Source organism: Balaenoptera physalus, assembly GCF_965194825.1.
Source record: "Balaenoptera physalus genome assembly, chromosome: 1".
Taxonomy (NCBI): domain Eukaryota; kingdom Metazoa; phylum Chordata; class Mammalia; order Artiodactyla; family Balaenopteridae; genus Balaenoptera; species Balaenoptera physalus.
The window spans coordinates 116,202,561-116,224,717 of NC_138882.1; positions in this window are offsets into that span (position 1 = coordinate 116,202,561).

Here is a 22,157-nt window from a genome sequence, read left to right on the forward strand (position 1 = left end):
TCAATTTTGTTTATTTTCTCAAAGAACCAGCTTTTAGTTTTATTGATCTTTGCTAGAGTTCTTCATTTCTTTTTCATTTATTTCTGATCTAATCTTTATGATTTCTTTTCTTCTGCTAAGTTTGGGGTTTTTTTCTTCTCCTTTCTCTAACTGCATTAGGTGTAAGGTTAGGTTGCTTACTTGAGATGTTTCTTGAGGTAGGATTGTATTGCTATAAACTTCCCTCTTAGAACTGCTTTTGCTGCATCCCATAGGTTTTGGATCGTCGTGTTTTCATTGTCATTTGTTTCTAGCTATTTTTTGATTTCCTCTTTGATTTCTTCAGTGATCTTTTGGTTATTAAGTAGTGTATTGTTTAGCCTCCATGTGTTTGTATTTTTTACCAATTTTTTCCTATAATTGATATCTAGTCTCATAGCGTTGTGGTCGGAAAAGATACTTGATAAGATTTCAATTTTCTTAACTTTACCAAGGCTTGATTTGTGACCCAAGATATGATCTATCCTGGGGAATGTTCCATGAGCACTTGAGAAGAATGTGTATTCTGTTGTTTTTGGATGGAATGTCCTGTAAATATCAATTTAGTCCATCCTGTTTAATGTATCATTTAAAGCTTGTGTTTCCTTATTTATTTTCATTTTGGATGATCTATCCATTGGTGAAAGTGGGGTGTTAAAGCCCCCTCCTATGATTGTGTTACTGTCGATTTCCCCTCTTATGGCTGTTATCATTTGCCTTATGTACATTGAGGTGCTCCTATGTTGAGTGCATAAATATTTACAATTGTTATATCTTCTTCTCAGATTGATCCCTTGATCATAATGTAGTGTCCTTCTTTGTCTCTTGTAATAGTCTTTGTTTTAAAGTCTATTTTGTCTGATATGAGAATTGCTACTCCAGCTTTCTTTTGATTTCCATTTGCATGGAATATCTTCTTCTATCCCCTCACTTTCAGCCTGTATGTGTCCCTAGGTCTGAAGTGGGTCTCTTATAGACAGCATATATATGGGTCTTATTTTTGTATCCCTTCAGCCAGTCTATGTCTTTTGGTTGGAGCATTTAATCCATTTATATTTAAGGTAATTATCGATATGTATGTCCCTATTACCATTTTCTTAATTGTTTTGGGTTTCTTTTTGTAGGTCTTTTCCTTCTCTTGTGTTTCCTGCCTAGAGAAGTTCCTTTAGCATTTGTTGTAAAGCTGGTTTGGTGGTGCTGAATTCTCTTAGCTTTTGCATGTCTGTAAAGGTTTTAATTTCTCCATCAAATCTAAATGAGATCCTTGCTGGGTAGAGTAATCTTGGTTGAAGGTTTTTCTCCTTCATCACTCTAAATATGTCCTGCCACTCCCTTCTGGCTTGCAGAGTTTCTGCTGAAAGATCAGCTGTTAACCTTATGGGGATTCACTTTATGTGTTATTTGTTGTTTTTCCCTTGCTGCTTTTAATATTTGTTCTTTGTTTTTAATTTTTGATAGTTTGATTAATATGTGTCTTGGCGTGTTTCTCCTTGGATTTATCCTGTATGGGACTCTCTGTGTTTTCTGGACTTGATTAACTATTTCCTTTCCCATATTAGGGAAGTTTTCAAGTATAATAGCTTCAAATACTTTCTCAGTCCTTTTCTTTTTCTCTTCTTCTTCTGGGACCCCTATAATTCGAATGTTGGTGCGTTTAGTGTTGTCCGAGAGGTCTCTGAGACTGTCCTCAATTCTTTTCATTCTTTTTTCTTTATTCTGCTCCGTGTTAAAATTTCCACTATTTTATCTTCCAGATCACTTATCCATTCTTCTGCCTCAGTTATTCTGCTATTGATTCCTTCTAGAGAATTTTTAATTTCATTTATTGTGTTGTTCATCATTGTTTTTTTTTTGTGCTTTAGTTCTCCTGGGTCCTTGTTAAACGTGTCTTGTATTTTCTCCATTCTATTTCCAAGATTTGATCATGTTTAGTATCATTACTCTGAATTCTTTTTCAGGTAGACTGCATATTTCCTATTCATTTGTTTGGCCTGGTGGGTTTGTACCTTGCTCCTTCATCTGCTGTGTGTTTCTGTGTCTTCTCATTTGCTTAACTTACTGTGTTTGGGTCTCCTTTTCACAGGCTGCAGGTTCATAATTCCTGTTGTTTTTGGTGTCTGCCCCCAGTGGCTAAGGTTGTTTCAGTGGGTTGTGTGGCTTCCTGGGGGAGGGAACTGGTGCCTGTGTTCTGGTTGATGAGGCTGCATCTTGTTTTTCTGGTGGGCAGGTCTGCATCCGGTTGTGTGTTTTGGGGTGTCTGTGACCTTATTATGATTTTAGGCAGCCTCTCTGTTAATGGGTTTGGTTGTGTTCCTGTCTTGCTAGTTGTTTGGCATAGGTAGTCCAGCACTGTAGCTTGCTGGTCGTTGAATGGAGCTGGGTCTTAGCGTTGAGATGGAGATCTCTGGGAGAGCTTTTGCCATTTGATATTACATGGAGCCGGGAGGTCTCTGGTGGACCAATGTCCTGAACTCAGCTCTCCCACCTCAGAGGCACAGGTCTGACACCTGGCCAGAGCACCAAGACTCTGTCAGCCACACGGCACAGAAGTAATGGGGAAAAAAAGAAAGAAAGAAGAAAATAAAATAAAATAAAAGTTGTAAAAATAAAAAATAATTATAGAAAATTAAAAAATTTTAAAGTAATAAAAAAAGAAAAAAAAACAGAAAGAAAGAAGAGAGCAACCAAACCAAAAAACAAATCCACCAATGATAACAAGCTCTAAAAACTATACTAAAAAAGAAAAAACCCAAAACAAAAAACAAACCAAAAAAACCAGACAGGCAGAACCCTAGGACAAATGGTGAAAGCAAAGCTATACAGACAAAATCACACAAAGAAGCATACACATACACACTCACAAAAAAGAGAAAAAGGAAAAATATATATATATCTTTGCTCCCAAAGTCCACAGTCTCAATTTTGGGATGATTCGTTGTGTATTCAGGTATTCCACAGATGCAGGGTACCTCAAGTTGATTGTGGAGATTTAATCCACTGCTCCTGAGGCTGCTGGGAGAAATTTCCCTTTCTCTTCTTTGTTCGCACAGCTCCTGGGGTTCTGCTTTGGATTTGGACCCGCCTCTGCGTGTAGGTCGCCTGAGGGCATCTGTTCTTGGTTCAGACAGGACGGGGTTAAAGGAGCAGCTGATTCAGAGGCTCTGGCTCACTCAGGCCTGGGGGAGGGATGGGTACGGATGCGGGGGGAGCCTGCAGTGGCAGAGGCCAGCGTGACGTTGCACCAGCCTGAGGCGTGCCGTGTGTTCTCCCGGGGAAGTTGTCCCTGGATCACGGGACCCTGGCAGTGGCAGGCTGCACAGGCTCCCGGGACGGGAGGTGTGGAGAGTGACCTGTGCTTGCACACAGGCATCTTGGTGGCTGCAGCAGCAGCCTTAGCGTCTCATGCCCATCTCTGGTGTCCACGCTGATAGCCATGGATTGCGCCCATCTCTGGAGCTTGTTTAGGCGGTGCTCTGAATCCCCTCTCCTCGCGCACCCCAAAACAATTGTCTCTTGCCTCTTAGGCAGCTCCAGACTTTTTCCTGGACTCCCTCCAGGCTAGCTGTGGCGCACTAGCTCCCTTCAGGCTGTGTTCACGCAGCCAACCCCAGTCCTCTCCCTGCAATCCGACCTCCGAAGCCTGAGCCTCAGCTCCCAGCCCCCGTCCGCCCCGGTGGGTGAGCAGACGAGCCTCTGGGGCTGGTGAGTGCTGGTCGGCACCGATCCTCTGTGCGGGAATCTCTCCGCTTTGCCCTCCGCACCCCTGTGGCTGCGCTCTCCTCCGTGGCTCTGAAGCTTCCCCCCCTCAACCACCCGCAGTCTCCGCCCGCAAAGGGGCTTCCTAGTGTGTGGGAACCTTTCCTCCTTCACGGCTCCCTCCCACTGGTGCGGGTCCCGTCCCTATTCTTTTGTCTCTGTTATTTCTTTTTTCTCTTGCCCCACCCAGGTACGTGGGGAGTTTCTTGACTTTTGGGAGGTCTGAGGTCTTCTGCCAGGGTTCAGTAGGTGTTCTGTAGGAGATGTTCCACATGTAGATGTATTTCTGATGTATTTGTGGGGAGGAAGGCGATCTCCACGTCTTACTCCTCCGCCATTTTGAAGGTCTCCCCTAAGGTGAGTTTTTAACGTTCTTTTAATGCTGTTTGATTGGGCCGTCAGAGTGTACAAACAGTTCCCAAATGCTGTCCCTTCCCTGTGTAGAGTGTTTTAAAGGGAAACTCATAACGCATGAAAGGAAAAATTCCCCTCCACTTGCGGAGGGATTCCCCTCCTCCTCTTGGACAGGACAGCCTGGGGGGGCCTGAGGGGTCTTCCTGGGGCTGGACACCTGTTCTTACCACCTGGCAGGAGACTCTGCTCAGAGAGCAGTCCCCCTTTGTACTAAAGTCTGGATTAAATCACAACCCGGCTGGAGACTGGTGATACCCACAGCTGCGGTGGCAAGAAGGTGCCAGGAAGGACGGGAGCGTTTGTTTCCCAAGGAGGGAAGGGGCGAGCTGGCTGGGTGAGGAGTCCTGTTTCTTTGATAACTGAGAACCGTCCTCTTAGAGGTGGCCGCTCGCTTTCAAAACAAAAAGAAGCTTGTAACTGTAAAAGGCTATGATGGGTTTCCTGCTCCCCCACCCTTTTAGAAGCAAAACCTATTTATGAGGCTTTATTAAGTGCAAATAAGTCCCTCAGCTTCAACGGAGAAACAGCAGCTGCTGAAGATGTGGTCATTTGCATATAAATGACATAATTTCAGCTCAGAGAAGAATATTGAAAGATATACATGTCGACAATGGAATCCTGATAGATTCACACATATTAAGGTCAGATATTGTAATTTTTAAGGCTGCTGCATGCTGATGACTGCATGCTACCACACATTCAATTCTGTTTGGGTTATATGAATTTTATCTCCTATGAAATGGAAGATTTTTATTGTGAATTAATTAGACTACATTTTTTTTCTAAACATGAGAACATTTAGGTCAATAAGCTAAATGCTCTACAAATGCATAGGCTGTGTGACAGCCAAAGTTACCAACTTCAAACTTGGTTTTCTGTACAGCTAACATAGAGGGTTGTGTGCCCAGGGGTCTCCTGGGGAAGAGACAGTGGTGCTTTCTCTGCTTTCATTCTGTCCTCTGCAGGGTCAACCTTCTTTTGATGGGTGAAAGGAAGCTCCAGTTTCCATATTCTAAAAAGTTTTTCCAACAGCCTGGCTAAAAGATTAGGGGAGAAATTACTGTGGCCTAGAAATCCCTGAAAATTTGCCAAGTACCCACCATATGCCCTTGCCCCATGGCCTGTGGCTTGAGGGTCACAGCTGGTGAGAAACAGATCCTGGAATCATCTGCACTGCTTCCAGGCAAGTGTCCCGCATGCTCTCTGGAGGAAGGAGATGGGTTCCTCTGAGATTTGCCCCAAATTTTGGCCCTGCATCAGTCCAGTGCTTATTGGCTCCTTCCCCACCTGCAAAATAGAGCTTGTTTAGAAACTGCTTGCTGTATACTGGCTGCTGGGAAGGCCAGAGAAATAGATAGTAGCACCTTCAGCTTGCCAGCCAGTCCACAGTCCCCGCAGGGAGAACATCTTCCTGTAAATGATGATCCCTTAAGGGATAACTTTAGATTCTCTTATAGGAAAATAGTATCTGTGATCCTTTAAGTAACAGACTTTACTCATATCGATTCAGCCTTTGATCTTTGCATTATTTATTCATTAAATAAGTCAGGTAACTAATTCTCAACATATTTTTAAACCTTACATGTTAATATTTACTGGATGACAAAAGTCCTTGGTATACACATCCTTTTTAAAAGAGAGAAAGATGACTAATAAATAATTAAATAGCTAGCAGGGAAAAAGAAAAATTTAGAAACTTACCATAAAGAGATGTTTTTCATAGAGAACTTTAGAGCCTTTAGAGAACTCTATTATGCTAACTTGAAAAAAGAATCTCAATGTTGATTTGCTGAACTATTCGATATATTCCCCATAAAGAGGTATATATAAAGCTTCAGGGTTTTTTTTGGCTGCATGGCACGCCTTGTGGGATCACAGTCTCCGACCAGGGATTGAACCTGGGCCATGGCAGTGAAAGCCCAGAATCCTAACCACTAGGCCACCAGGGAACTCCCCAAAGCTTTAGGTTTAATAAAGATTCTAAAACTATAAATTCTAAAAAGCTTAGTCCTGGTAAATGATCAGATTATACACATAGAAGATGATTATATTATCCAAAGTTTGACATCCCAGAATTAGAGAAGGGTGATTAAACCACCCAGGGGTAGATCCAGGTATTATGAGGCCTGAAGCTTATTCAATTTGGAGGACTCTCTTTAAGAAAAAAAAAAAAAAAAATACAAAATCACTGATACAAAATTGAGTACAAAGTGAATATTTATTTAAGTGGAGAGAAAAACACAACAAATTATAAATTTAAAAAAGGAAGCAACACATTGTAAGCCTTACAAAAGCCACAAAACTAACCTATGTTAATTGATTAACTGACTACACCTCTATGACACTTTCCCTAAAATTGACTACGTACCTGTTCAGTCTATCCTTTAATGTGGTTGATAAAAATTCATTTCTTATTAATGATGGTTTTTAAAAGTTTACTTCATCTTTACAATATGTTATATGTAATGTCATGTAAAGTTTTATGATCATTATCAAACTGGGGAAAGCCTCTACTTCTTTCATACGTGAGCTGTGAAATTTCAGGGAATTTCAAGTTTTCCTGTGGAGCAACTGATCCTAAATACTTTCACATGTTCCTGGTACCTTGGGCCACAGAACACATTGGTTTCTATTGCAATGTGCTCTTGGGCACTGCACTGTTGTGTCCCCGAAACAGTGTTTATAGAAGCTGTCCCTATATCAAGACAGTTAGCATTATCTTGACTACACACAGAATTGACCGTAAAACAGATAATTAAATGTACTCCCAACTCAACTGACCTGGGTGAAGGGAAAGAATCTATTAGAAGAGCTCTGTGGGGGCAGAAGTTGAGACACAGATGTAGAGAACAAACGTATGGACACCAAGGGGGGAAAACCGCGGTGGGGTGGGGATGGTGGTGTGCTGAATTGGGCGATTGGGATTGACATGTATACACTGATGTGTATAAAATTGATGACTAATAAGAACCTGCAGTATAAAAAAACAAACAAACAAACAAAAACAACTAATACTAAACTTTCTTTGGGTTATTTGTATGGAAATATGTTAATGTTTCAGACATTACATGAAATTTCTAAAAATCTTATATGTTCTGGTATAATGTTATGTCATAATTCTAGTTATTACTTTAAAATGTATATCTCAGAAATAACTAAACTTCCTTGTCAATTGCATTATTATGAACTTTCATCAAATTTTTAACCGTGGTCATTTTTAAGTCTTTTGTCATTTACAGACAGTTCTGGGTGTACTCTGATGCTTTTGCAAAAATGTTCCTATAAAAGGGTTTCATCTTCAAGGAATTCATGGAAAAGACTCTGACAAGTACAGGTTTCTGGTAACTGACTGTACTGCTGAACTGAATGAAGAAGCATTTTCAGAACTCTAATGGAAAACTGATGAATTCATAAAAGTGCTAACAAAAGATCAAGATTAAAAAATAATTACATGGGACTGAGTGAACTTATGAGGATGATTATAATTTTTGTGACTTTCTGTTTGAATAAAAAAAAAAAATCCCCCCCCCCCAAAAAAAGAAGAGCTCTGTGGAAAGCTTTCTGGGCCCTTTCTGCCTTTGGTCAGTCTGGTGGTTCTTATACACCTGGTCGTGGCTGATTTTCAAGGCACAGTGTCTGGGATGAGAGAAGAGGGGCTGTAGAAGCAGAAGACAGGTGAACATTTTCCCTCTGGCAGCACAAGCCCCTGAAAGTTTAAAAAAAAAAAAATGCTATTCCCTAAGTTAACAAAAACAATACCCTCCAGACTCCCTCCTACCAGCATTCTCTGTATACCAGGTCAGTTCCGCCAGAGTAGAATTTAAACCAGAAAATGCCACGAGAAATAGAAAGATAAGAGCCCCAGGTGGATGCAAGTCTCTCTGGGCTGTGATTGACTGAACACAACCAATTCTCTGGTGGATCAATGGTCATCGTCTTTTGGCAGAACTTTGCTAAAAGCAGCACCTCCTGGAGCTGCCGGAGAGGAAATGGACACTTTGATCTGTCCTAGACAGAGGAGGAAGCGGGTAGTTTAGATTGCTGAAAAACAGTTTGAGATGAGCTTCTAGTTCCATAGAAATTAATCCATGCCTCTAGATAGCAGATAAGCCTATTGGAAAGCTTCTTCAATTCAAGCAGTTAATAATTTATCAAGTCTTGTAGCTTAAGGGATACAATTTTCAAAATTATTGTACTGAGGGAATCATAAATTCCACCAAGAGGAAGGTTGTAGTCCAGATATTTTATGTTAGATTTCCATGCAGGGTGCATTATGACACTCCACATGAAAGTCAAATCGTCCATGTAAAACGGTTTCCAGGTGATAAGTTTACCCCAAGGGGTCCAGTAAAGTAATACATTCAGAGTTATATCTGACTTTCACAATCTATAAAGACTAGTTATCAATGTTTTGAAAGATTTGATAAGCAGGAAGAAAAAAATAGCTTATGGATGCTGACATTTGTCTCATTAATGGGAGCAGCATAAGAAGTACAGGCTCCTTCTGGATTTGGCTGTAAATGCACCACTGACATACATTTTGGAAAGTTGCTGTTTTGTGCTGGTGGGAATGTATTTGCCTAACCTTGCCCTGACTCTAATAGACATAAGCGAGCAGTGATATTACTGTCAGCCACATCCAGCTTTTTAAAACAGGGGCACCCACTCTGCCAATATCTGCCGGGTTCCAGGACACTGCATATTAAAAATTATGTTCAAGCAACACTATCTGGCCTAGTGGAAGTTTTATTAGGAAATAATTCTCCTGTTTCGCTTGGTGAAGGGAAGAAAAAAAAACCCCACTTCACCCAACAGGATTCCAAGGAATAATTAATGTTTCTTCCATCCTCAGAATAGGAATGCTGCTGCCTTCTCTAGTGTTTCATGTGGAAGACACAACCCCACATGGCAAGGGCAGAACTAATCAACATATTAGAAACAGGCAGGAGACGCAAGTACTAATTAATCGCCAGTTTGAGTGTTGCCTGTCATTGCATCATTCTTTGTACTGTAAGGCAATATTTTCATAAGTTACTCCCTTGTCACCAGGGAAAAAGAACTAGATTCCTTTTTTTGGGGTGGGGGGGGAAGATTGATAGGTTTGCTGAAGATGCTTATTAAAACAATAATAGCAATAACCAAGTGCTGAATTTTGCTTGGCTTTGGTTAAACTGTCTAGTTTAAAGTGAATTCCCTGGAGGATGCTGACTGCCCAAACTGCAGGAGAAATTCTTTGAGCATCATCGCTTGAGCTCATGGGGTGAAATACAAGAAATGGGTGGGTACACTGTTCACCCGTGCAGAACTTATGACTAAACCCATTCTTTAAAAACTCAGCATGCGCTTGAACAGAAGCATACTGCAGGGATACTTCACTTATCTAGCTAGCACCATCAGGAAATGGGTTGTTTGCCCTAAAAGTAAATCGTTCCTAAATGATATTTAAATTTTAATCCATTCAGTGTAAGCACATTTCATTTTAGCATTTCTACAATAATTGCATACTTGCCTACCTTTTATTTTTTTTAACATCTTTATTGGAGTATAATTGCTTTACAATGGTGTGTTAGTTTCTGCTTTATAACAAAGTGAATCAGCTATGCATATACATACATCCCCATATCTCCTCCCTCTGGCATCTCCCTCCCATCCTCCCTATCCCACCCCTCTAGGTGGTCACAAAGCACTGAGCTGATCTTCCTGTGCTATGCGGCTGCTTCCCACTAGCTAGCTATTTTACATTTGGTAGTGTATATAAGTCCATGCCACTCTCTCACTTCGTCCCAGCTTACCCTTCCCCCTCCCCGTGTCCTCAAGTCCATTCTCTACATCTGCATCTTTACTCCTATCCTGCCCCTAGGTTCTTCAGAACCCCCCCCTTTTTTTTAGATTCCATATATATGTGTTAGCATACAGTATTTGTTTTTCTCTTTCTGACTTACATCACTCTGTATGACAGACACTAGGTCCATTCACCTCACTACAAATAACTCAATTTCGTTTCTTTTTATGGATGAGTAATGTTCCATTGTATATATGTACCACTTCTTCTTTACCCATTTGTCTGTTGATGGACATTTAGGTTGCTTCCATGACCTGGCTATTGTAAATAGAGCTGCAATGAACATTGTGGTACATGACTCTTTTTGAATTATGGTTTTCTCAGGGTATGTGCCCAGTAGTGGGATTGCTGGGTCGTATGGTAGTTCTATTTTTAGTTTTTTAAGGAACCTCCATACTGTTCTCCATAGTGGCTGTATCAATTTACAATGGAGCAAAGACAGCCTCTTCAATAAATGGTGCTGGGAAAACTGGACAGCTACATGTAAAAGAATGAAATTAGAACACTCCCTAACACCATACACAAAAATAAACTCAAAATGGATTAAAGACCTAAATGTAAGGCCAGACACTGTAAAACTCTTAGAGGAAAACATAGGCAGAACACTCTGTGACATAAATCACAGCAAGATCCTTTTTGACCCACCTCCTAGAGAAATGGAAATAAAAACAAAAATAAACAAATGGGACCTAATGACACTTAAAAGGTTTTGCACAGCAAAGGAAACCATAAACAAATTGAAAAGACAACCCTCAGCATGGGAGAAAATATTTGCAGACGAAGCAACTGACAAAAGATTAATTGCCAAAATTTACAAGCAGCTCATGCAACTCAATATCAAATAAGCAAACAACCCAATCCAAACATGGGCAGAAGACCTAAATAGACATTTCTCCAAAGAAGACATACAGATTGCCAACAAACACATGAAAGAATGCTCCACATCAGTAATCATTAGAGAAATGCAAATCAAAACTACAATGAGGTATCACCTCACACCAGTCAGAATGGCCGTCATCAAAAAATCTACAAACAATAAATGCTGGAGAGGGTGTGGAGGAAAGGGAACCCTCTTGTACCGTTGGTGGGAATTTCCTACCTTTTAGATTTGAGTGAACACCTACTTTTTCTTTGTGAAAATGAATTCTTGTTACTGGTTACCACCCAGCAGTGGCTACTGGGTCTGCTGGGCCGCATATGGCTCTTTGGCTGTGGCTTTCAGCCTCCTCCTTTGCTTGAGCATTTCCTTCTCCCGCTCACCCACTGTGTGCCACCCTGTAAATCCCCCTCAGCACTTCTAATCAGACAAGGCAGGATTTTGCAGGTGAGACAGAGCAGGGGTTTTGGAGTCCAACATTTTAGGGTGAATTCCAGCTCCACCACTTCCTTCTTGTGTGAACTTGAACAATTAATTTCCTCAGTTTTCTCATTTATAAAATGGAGAAGAAATACTTGTCTAGGGTTGTTGTGAGATGGAGGGATGTGGGTACAGAACTTGGCACAGACTTCTGGGGGCTGCAGCTTACCACGAGGTACACCAAAAAGTGAGGTGGTTCTAAGAGAGGACCAGGGGCTTTGTGACAGCTCAGTGGACAGTCGGGGGATTTTTTCACTCACTTGCGTGTTCATTGCTGGTCACTGGAGGGCTGACCTTTCCAGCACCTCACCCCCAAAGACATGGACACACAGACCATTGCTGTGCCAGGCGATTTAAAGCAGCACCATCCAGCATCCTCTCTGTGCCTTTTTTGTTCATCTATCTATATAAATAAAGTTAAGTTGTTTTTTTTTTTTTTTACTGTTTTCCCATTACATGGGAAGGATTGAGCGGATTTCACCAGACTTGGAGGCCTGACTTTGCATATGGGCTGTACGGAATGCCAGGCCAGTGGTCCTCAGACTTGAGCTGCATCAATATTGCCTGAAAGGCTCATTGAAACACAGATTCCTGGGCCTCACTCCCAAGGTTTCTGATTCAGTAGGTCTGGGGTGGGACATGAGATGTACCTGTCTAACCACTTCCCAAGTAAAGCTGATCCTGATGCTGACGTGGCTGGTCTAGGGACCATGCTCTGAGAACCTCTGCCTTGGCTGAGCCAAAGTAGAATGGGTGGTGTTGATACGCAATCAGCCAGCCACACACACTTCTCCGCTGTGGGCTAACAATTCTCCAGAGGCGGCTGGGAGGCCAGCTAGTCCTCCTAAAGCAGCAGTCCCCAACCTTTTTGTCACCAGGGACCAGTTTCGTGGAAGACAATTTTTCCACGGACGGGGAGGGCTGGGGGAGGGGAGGATGGTTCAGGCGGCAATGCGAGTGATGGGGAGCAGCAGATGAAGCTTCGTTTGCTCGCCCGCCGCTCACCTCCTGCTGTGCAGCCTGGTTCCTAACAGGCCGAGGACCAGTACCGGTCCGTGGCCTGGGGGTTGGGGACCCTGGTACTAAAGTAAAGCCTGCTCTTAGAGGCAAGTGGTTTTTTGCAACTTGATCCCTAAAAAGAGCATGACAGAGGTGAGGTGCAAGGCAGATTTTCTTGTAGCTTTAATTCCTTTCCACACCCCATTGTCTAGTGAGTGCAAATAGCTGAGGCACCCCCTCCAGTGCCTGACCTTCTCTTATTTCCTCCCCTAAATCCACAGTGGCTGAAAAAGTCGGGGTTTGAGTGGGGGTTGTGGTCTGAATTATTAGCTCTTGGGTAAGGTGAGACCCATTCAAATTGTTCTTAATTTCCCACTGCACACTTGGGTTGAGAAGGAAGCAATTTTGTAACTATTTGCAAGTCAGAAATAGTGCTCACAAAATATTTAATTGAGACAACCCAAACCACATTTCCAAAATCCAAATCACACATACTTAATTGAAATGGAAATAGCTGTGTGAGACCTGGTCTCAGTGTCCTGACATTGCAGGTGAGGGTGTTTCTGGGAACTCTGCCAGACCCAAAGAGGAGAGCTATAGTCACGGGCCAGGCTTATCCTACTTGTGTCTGTGTGAGGCCTGAGGAGAAAAGTGGGGCAGTGAGAAATCCTGGGTTGGAGCGCAGATGGTCAGTGTGAGGGAAGCCAAGGAACTTTTAGGAACAGGGATAACGAATTTTCAAATTAAATGTGTGATGTATTGTTGTATAACCCCTAATTTTAGAATGAGCCTGCTGCAGTCACTACTCTGTATTACCAGGGCTCACAGGGGTGGTCTCCATGGGACGAGAGAGGGGAGCAGCCCAAGAGGGGAGCAGCCCACATGTCAGGTGAAGCGTTGGCAGGCCTGGGAGGTTAGCGAGAGAGGTGACTCAGCAGAGGCCCAGGGATTTACAGAGATCCTCTGGGGCAGCCACTGGACTTCCCATAGCTTGTGGCCCACAAGACTTGAGGTGTTTTCATTTAAATAGTAAAGAAAAAAGTGGCCTAGCAAGGGGGCACCCAGGTGACAGACTCCTGGGTAACCTGAGGTTATAGGAAGATTCTGAAATCAACAACTCTGGTTGGTTTTGCCCCATTCCTTTTTCAGATTTCTCAAATCCAAAGAAAGTGTGTTCATTGCAACAATATTTTCAAGTGGCTGCTGGGGCCTGGCCATGTGCCAGATGCTGAGGAAATCTTGGGGAACATAAGGCAGGCCTTCATCTCTAGGAGCTTGTTTTCTTGGTTCCCCCCCGTGTCTTCTTTTCCTCCAAAGCCCAGTTCCATCACGTCTGCAGTGCAATTCCACCTTCCTCTTCTGTGCTCTCACCAATGACCCACTCCCAGAACCTGGGGTATTCACCCATTTATTAAACAACTGTGTGCCAGGCACTGTTTGGGGCAATGGGGGACTCAGTAGTGAAGAAAAGAGACAAAAATCTCTTGCCTTCTTGAAAGAGACAATCAATAGGATAAAATAAAGCAAAGACACAGTTTGTAAAACTTCAGTAAGTTAGGCAGTGATAAAGAAAAAATGAAGCAGGGAGGGGAATAGAAGGAGTCTGGAGTGGGGTTTAATGGACCAGCCAGGGCAGGGGCTCTTTGAGAAGGTCTGAACTTAGCCAGGGAGAAAAGGCAAGTGCAAAAGCCTGAGGTAGAAGCTCACTCCTGGAGCCTGAGGAAGAGTGGGGAGGCCGCAGTGGCAGAAGGCAGAAGCCGATGCAGGAGGGAAAAGCAGGAGATGAGGTCGGAGTGGGGCAGGCTGGGAAGAGACTGTGTATGTCTTGCAGGGCCAGGTAAGGCCCTGGCTTTGCTCTTCACCATGTGGGAAGTCATAGTAGGGTTCTGAGCTGAGGGGTGGCCCAGCATGTCTTAGTTTTAACAGGGTCATGCTGGCTGCAGTGTGGGGAATGGGCTGAAGGAGAGCAAGGGAGAATAATTAGGAGGCTAATGGCTAAATGATGGTGGCCTGGACCAGTCTGTGATGGTGGAGATGGTGAGAAGTGGTCAAATCCAGGATGTATTTTTAAGGTAGAGCCAACTGGATTTGTTGACAGATTATGAGATATGAGAGAAAGAAAGGACCCAAAGAACCTCAATAGACATTTTTCCAAAGAGGATGTACAAAAGGCCAACAGGTACATGAAAAGGTGCTCAATATCACTAATCATCAGGGAAATGCAAATCAAAACCACAATGACCTATCACCACACACCTGTCAGAATGGCTATCATCAAAAAGTCAAGAAGTAACAAGTGTTGGCAAGGATGTGAAGAAAAGGGAAACTTGTGCACTGTTGGTGGGAACGTAAATTGGTGCAGCCACTCTAGAAAACAGTGTGGAAATTCTTCAAGAAATTAAAAATAGAATTACCATGTGATCCAGCTATTCCACTTCTAGGTAGATATCCGAGGGAAATGAAATCACTATCTTGAAATGATATCTGTACCCCTGTGTTTATTGCAGCATTATTTACAATCGCCAAGACATGGAAACAATCTAAATGTCCACCAATAAATGAATGGATAAAGAAAATTTGGTATATTTTCAGACATAATGGAATATTAGTCAGCCATGAGAAAGAAGGAAATCCTGCCATTTGCAGCAACATGGGTGGAACTTGAGGGCATTATGCTAAGTAAAACAGGACAGACGAAGACAAATACTGTATGATCTCCCTTATACGTGGAATCTGAAAGAAAAATCAAACTCATAGAAACAGAGAGTAGATAGGTGGTTGCCCAGGCGGAAGAGTGGGGGAAATGGGAGAAGGTGGTCAAAGGGTACAAAATTCCAGTTACAAAATGAGTATGTTCTGGTTGTGCTAATGTACAGCATGGTGACTATGTTAACAATACCGTATTCTATACTTGAAAGTTGCTGAGAGAGTAGAACTGAAAAGTTCTCACCACAAAAGAAAAAGGTAACTATGTAAGGTGATGGATGTGTAATCATGTCCTAATATATACATTTATCAAATCATCACGTTGTACACCTTTAACTTACACAGTGTTACATGTCAATTATATCTCAATAAAGGTGGGAGGAGAAGGACCTAAAGATGACAACAAGTGTCTTGACCTGAGCAATTAGAAGAAAGGGTCACTATTTATTAAAACAGAGGAGACTGGGCTTCCCTGGTGGCGCAGTAGTTGAGAATCTGCCTGCCAATGCAGGGGACACGGGTTCGAGCCCTGGTCTGGGAAGATCCCACATGCCGCGGAGCAACTAGGCCCGTGAGCCACAACTACTGAGCCTGCGCGTCTGGAGCCTGTGCTCCGCAACAAGAGAGGCCGCGATAGTGAGAGGCCCGCGCACCGTGATGAAGAGTGGTCCCCGCTTGCCGCAACTAGAGAAAGCCCTCGCACAGAAATGAAGACCCAACACAGCCATAAATAAATAAATAAATAAATAAATAAATAAATAAATAATAAATAAATTAATTAATTTAAAAAAAAAAAACAGAGGAGACTGCAGGAGGAGCAGATGGGAAGATTTTGAGCTTGATTTTGGACCAGTTAGAGCTTGAGAAGCCCATTAAACATCCAAGTGGAGATGTCAAATAGGCAAGTGGATATGTGACTGGAGCTCAGGAGAGAAGTCCAGACTTAAATTTGGGAGTAATTGTAATGACCCACCACGGACTTAAGCTGGGAAAAGAGGACATGAGGGGTTTGAGGGTCAGTGAAAGGGAGAAAGGATCAGTTGATTTGGAGCGGGGGAGCCACTACCACACAGAGCCACAGGAGAAGCAATGTCCTCAGAAGAGCAAGTGTCAGCACGAAGTAAGGAGCATTCAGAAAAAAAGCAGAGGATCGAATAGAGGGATATTGCGGCCAACTGACAGAATTCCAGGGAGCACAGAGGAAGAGCTTCAGGAGAAAAGGAAAGGTGGGAGACGGGGTCAGAAAATGTGACGTACTGGACTTAATGTGCATGAAGTGTCCAGGGGATGAGGAATGATCGCTGAGTTTCGGGCCTCTCTTGGGGAAAGAGGTAAACAGGGATAAAGCTGGGCGGAGACCCCACTGCTGGTCCCAAGGCCCGAGGGGAAGGCGTGGATGTGAGCGCGCATGCGCAAGGGGAGGGGCGTGGCCGGGAGCGTCCTCCTTGCTCCCGAGCTCCCTTCGTCCCAGTTCTTTTCAACTTTTACCCTGGGCTCGGCAGGTTCTATTGGTTCCATCTCAGCCTCCAGTCGGGGCTCTTTTCCTGCTGGACCGGTTGACTGCGGGCTCCCCAGGCGTCTGTCTGAGCTGGGGCTCCTCTTCCTCCTGCCCTGCTTTGGAAACACCAACCTTACAAAGATTCCTTCTGCTGATTCACATGGGCGCTGCGCTCTTGCCTTCTTCAAGATCCTAAAAGTAAAGATGCATTTGGGACTCGAAGGATTGCCCAGTGTGTGCCTGAACCAAGCTCGTCTTTCATAATCCGTCACGTTTCTGTCAATGTATCCTTTCTCTCATGTCCACCCCCCCTTAACCAGCCATAATGATGCCAGACTTTTTAAGGCCAGTGTTTTGCGTTCCTTATTTTTAATTTTTAAAAAGAGTTAAAGTCAACTTTCTTCTTTGTGGCCTTTTTCGTTTTTAATTCCTTTATGTCTATAAGATTGACGCCTTCTGTGATAAAAAAGGATTCCCTTGTCCTCTTCTAGCACTTGGAATCATTTATTTTCCAACAGTTTTTCTGGGGGCCTTCTCCTGTCTGAGGACAGTGGTCTGACCACAGCCTTTCAACCGCCTGGGGTTTCCACCCTCTTGCCCACATTGTCTGGACTCCTCTTCCTGACCACCGACTTGGCAATGGCTCTCCAGGACTGCATGGTCTTTGAGCTATACTAGATGCAAAAAAGTCACCCAGCAGAAGAAAGAAATGAGAAGATGGAGTTTGATTTACTACCCACCCAAGAATGAGGATGAACAGAAAAGACTTATTGCACGGGGCTCTGTCATATCTAAAATACAAGGCAATTAGAAGGACAGAGAGAAGAGACCCCTTTAGTGGCCCGGTTATTCTCTCTAGAGATGCTGTCTTTTTTAGTTATTGTTTACAGCTCTGCCAACAGTTTTCCTGTCAGAGATTCCAGGGTGGAATGAAACTAATAATTATTAAATGTTCATTAGCAGCTACCACAAAGTTGGATCCAAGCAAGTGATTGCTGGGTTCTGGTTTTTAGTTTTCTTCTAACACATGAACACAAAATTTGGTCATCCTGACGGGCAGGCAGCTGGGCCTGCACCCGGCTTCTGCCAGGCTCTTCAGAAAGCATTTGTTACAGATCTTGGAGGAATACATCTCTCACGATGTGCTGTGCATTGTTTCCTCACTTTGGTCACATCCCCTTTTTAATTATGATGACGACCCAAAGCTTGAGGAACTTTGGAAAGTCACCCACCTGCCTCTGCATGTGTGCGCAAATGCATGTGTGCTCTCCAAGAAAAGAAAAACCATCCTTTGCTTTTTAAATTATCTTGTCATGCTATTCCTTAAGAAAATAACCTGGGCAAAAGGCATGAGAGATGGTTATACTTAGGGTTTTTTAATATACAAAATGATATATAGGTATAAAAATAAAGTTAATAGAATAGACAAAACCAAATTTTAAATTGTTTTACCCAACATTTATTTAATGCCTAGATGTTGTAGGCATTTTATATATAAGAACTTGCTTAAGCTATATAATAGCCCTGGGTAGGTAGTAGGCATTATTAACCTCATTTTATACATAAGGCAAAAAAACTTGCTAAAGAATATGCAGTTAATAAAAGACAAAACAGAGGTTTGAACCCAACTCTGACTTACTCTGAAGTCTATGTTTATTCCTCTACATCATGATGACTTTGAAAGAGACCATATGGCCTATCTAGAAGGTGAAAATTTCCTTTGCCTCAAGAATAACCAATACAAATTTATTAAGTACTGGCTGGATGGGAGCACTTCACACATTCAAATGGGATGGAAGTTAATTCTCCTGAGTTACAGTTGAGTAGCAGCCAGGAAAGTGGCATGTCTTTTACTATGTCAAGCTTGCTTCTCAGGTAGCAAGAGATGAAACTGCTGATATTGTTCATCTGAAGGAGGCAGAAAAGAACTAGACATCTTCTACACAGGGAAAGGGCAGACTTGGGTTGTGTATCTGCTGTGATATAAATTGTGATGTTGCCTGAAAATGTGTCTCTATCTCAGCCTAGCAGGCAATCCTGCTGAACTGTATTCTGGCTGGAACACACATACACAGCCCTCTTCATGCTTCACCTGCCCCTCGCTGGCACTGGTGCAGGTCAGGAGTGGTCAGCAAAGCCCTCCAAGGGTTTCCATTCACTCCAATGTCTGGGATTAGTATCATAAGTTACAGCAAGCTATTCCTGTCCTCTCTCTGGCAGTTTGAAAGGGCCACTGCCACATCTGGTCAAAGTAACTTTGCTTTTCCCAGATGGAATCTTTCTTAGAATATTTTCTTTTCTTGCAGAGTTCTACTAGATTTCAAATAGCTTCAGAACAAAACTAGAAATATATGTAGATAGATAAATAGGTAGATACTGTTATATAGATAATATATTAATAACTACATATTTTAGTAATTATTGCTAGTAATTCATAATTATTATCTATGTTATATAGCTATACTAGATAATATTATATATTATATATAAATATATATTATATATAACTAGCTATATAGATATAGAGAGGAATATATAGGTATAGATATAGGTATAGATATATAGATACAGATATATATCCTTTCTCCTTCATTGTTTTAAATAATATAATATAGAAATATTTCTGGCTTAGGATACCACATCTATATAACTGTACCTATATCTATAACTATATCTACATATCTATATCTATATCATATCTATATATTCCTCTCTTGAGAGACACTAGTCTCCTCTCCTGTTGGCCTTGCTGACAAACACTTTGCCTTCCTGCGTTAAACACATAAGGGTATGACTTAGATCCTGTTGTTCTTGCTGGGCCCAGACAAGACTGTGGGGAAGCCAGGCTATTTGGTCACTCTAGGGGTCTTGCCAAGGCCACTGCCACTGAACTTCTTTGGGCAACAACCCCAGGTCTTATCCTGGTCTAAATAACAAGCCAAAAGCAAAGAGGTGACACAGAGGCAGAGAAAATGTGTGCTGGGATCCTGAAATTTGTCCTGCTATTGGCCATGTTTCCTTGAAAGAAGCCACCAGCAATTAAATAGCAAACAAAAGAGAGATCATGCACATGCACATCCCCGCCCTGCCCAAGGTTCTGGAAGAGAGACCCCAAGGGGAAAATAAAATTTAGGAGGTTTGTTGAACCCACTGTAGAGCTGATCCAGAATTTAAATTGATTCCATAATTTATTGCATTTTAATTAGCAATCACAAGAGACGAAGTATTGTTTACTCTCTTGTTATAGGAGCTCTAGCTGGAAACAAATACCAAAGAGTCTTAATAAGGATGAGTTATATTTACTGTTTTCCATTTTACAGTCTTGTTATAATCATCACAAGAAGAGATTCATTTAGTGCTCATCTGTTCTTGGTATGACATTTGTTGACCACTAGGGTGACATAAAATCAGAACATACCCCATAAGCCAAGAAACAGTCTCCCCACCTCCACCCCACCCCCTGTTTATGCCTTCATTGTTTTCAATAATATAATTTAATGTGGAAATACTTCTGGCTTAGGTTGGATGACATGAGTTCGCATGTGCCATCGTCACCCAAAATGCATCTAAATGACTGCTCTTGGTTATTTATTTAGGGCAGAATAATGCTACAAACAGCAGACAGCTGTATTTATATGCACCACTCCAACATGGAAAGAGCCACGTAGACAGCCGAGAAGCTGTCAGTCTGTGGCAGCGTACACCCGGCGGCCTATTAGGCCCCCATCTGACGGGGTACCACACTTGTTTTGTTCCATTCCATTATTTTTGTTAACTTCTAGAATATCAATTATTTTTAATGACATTTCCCCAGGGTCAGAGCTTTGGGGGTTTCTAAAGAGCTCTTGCTATTATTACTCAAGCAGGAAGAACCCTAAGCTTCTCTACTTGTGGGATGGGACTCTGGTACAATGTATTTCTTTGAGAGCATGCTGGGTCCTCACTGGGAACATTATAAAGTACTTTAAATACCACTGCATATTATTACAGTGATTCACATCAGTCATCCAGCTCTGCCTCTTGGATCAGACACCCTGGCAGGTAATCGAGCTCATTATCTCAATTCTAAAGGATATTTCATTAAACTAAGTGGGAGGACTTGATTCCAAAGGCCACTTTCAAAAAAGGCATGTTTTGTGTAATCTGAATACACATACCCTTTTGAGGCCTTTTCATTCAAAATGGACCTTCTTCTCCAAAAGCAGGTAAGTAGGTGCCATTATTTACCATGCTTTTTCTCTTTTAACCCAGTTTTTCCACCCAGGCACAGAGGCACCAATCCGGTGCTCGGGTTTTAATTAAACCTTGTTCCCTGTTAAAAAGCTCCTATTGTTCCTTTCATTTAAATAGGATTCTTCTTAGATCTTTAACAAGACCACAGAGGAGTAATAAATCTAAGTAATTGTCCTTATTAACAGGAGATTATTCTCACAAGACTATAACAGTCACCAAAGTAACTAAAGCCATTTCCAGGTAGCAATTAGAGAATCCTCCTCCTACCCAAATACAGAAATGCCTCGTTAGTCACTTTCTTTGCATCTCAAATTAAATTAGATGGCATTCTGTTTATTTTTCATATCTTTTGCTAACAGAAGGAGATTTTCCCTTTGATGATATTAATCAGGAAACCTCACGTCCAACTGCACTGAGTTCATGGGATGGAGGTGACCTCTCCCTCCCTTCCTTCCTCCCTCCCTTCCTTCCTTCCCCCCTTCCTTCCTTCCTTCCTTCCTTCCTTCCTTCCTTCCTTCCTTCCTTCCTTCCTTCCTTCCTTCCTTTCTTCCTTCCTTCCTTTCACAGCTGATGCCTGGATCCCTGCTGTGCTAGGCACTCTGCTAGGCACTAGTGGTTCAAAGATGAAAGACATAGTCTCTTGGATGGTATATTAACCAGTCATCTAATACTTACCAACCATCTTCCATCTTTACAGTGCAGGACACTGTAGTAGGTGCTGAGTTTTCAGAGGGAAAAAAAGCCAGACATGGTCCCTGCCTTCTTAAAACTTGAAATGTTGCAAGAATATAGACATTAACCCAACAATTCCATAATTGGTTAACTGCAACCATGGCAAAAAGTTATGAGAGGACAGGGTGCCATGTGAGCATATTGCAGGGAGTTAGAACCAGTCCCTTCAGAATTATCCACTTAGTTTGTTCTATTACATACGACCGGACATCTGCTTTCTTATCCCACAAAACTGCCTAAGAAACTTTCTCATTTCCCAAGTTCCTACGAAGGCAGTGGCTCCTGATGTTTTCAATTTTTATTTAAAACCCATGTCCTAAACTGGCCTCCCTTGGTTAGAGAAAGCTAACTTAACATGTGTAGAGTTGTCGAAGAAAAAAAAATGACAGCAGACTCAAGAACCCATCAAAGCTTTATTTCAGAAGTATACACATGTATGCATGCATGTGTACATGGGAGCCTGCCAAAAAACACATGCCCTAAAAAGCTTGGGGAGGTGGCTTTACACCAAAAAAGAGAAAGTATTGGTTGTCAACCTTATTGGCTGCAGTCTTGGTTTTCAGATCTGGAGGACATAGCTTACATCAGCTCAGCTCTTATAC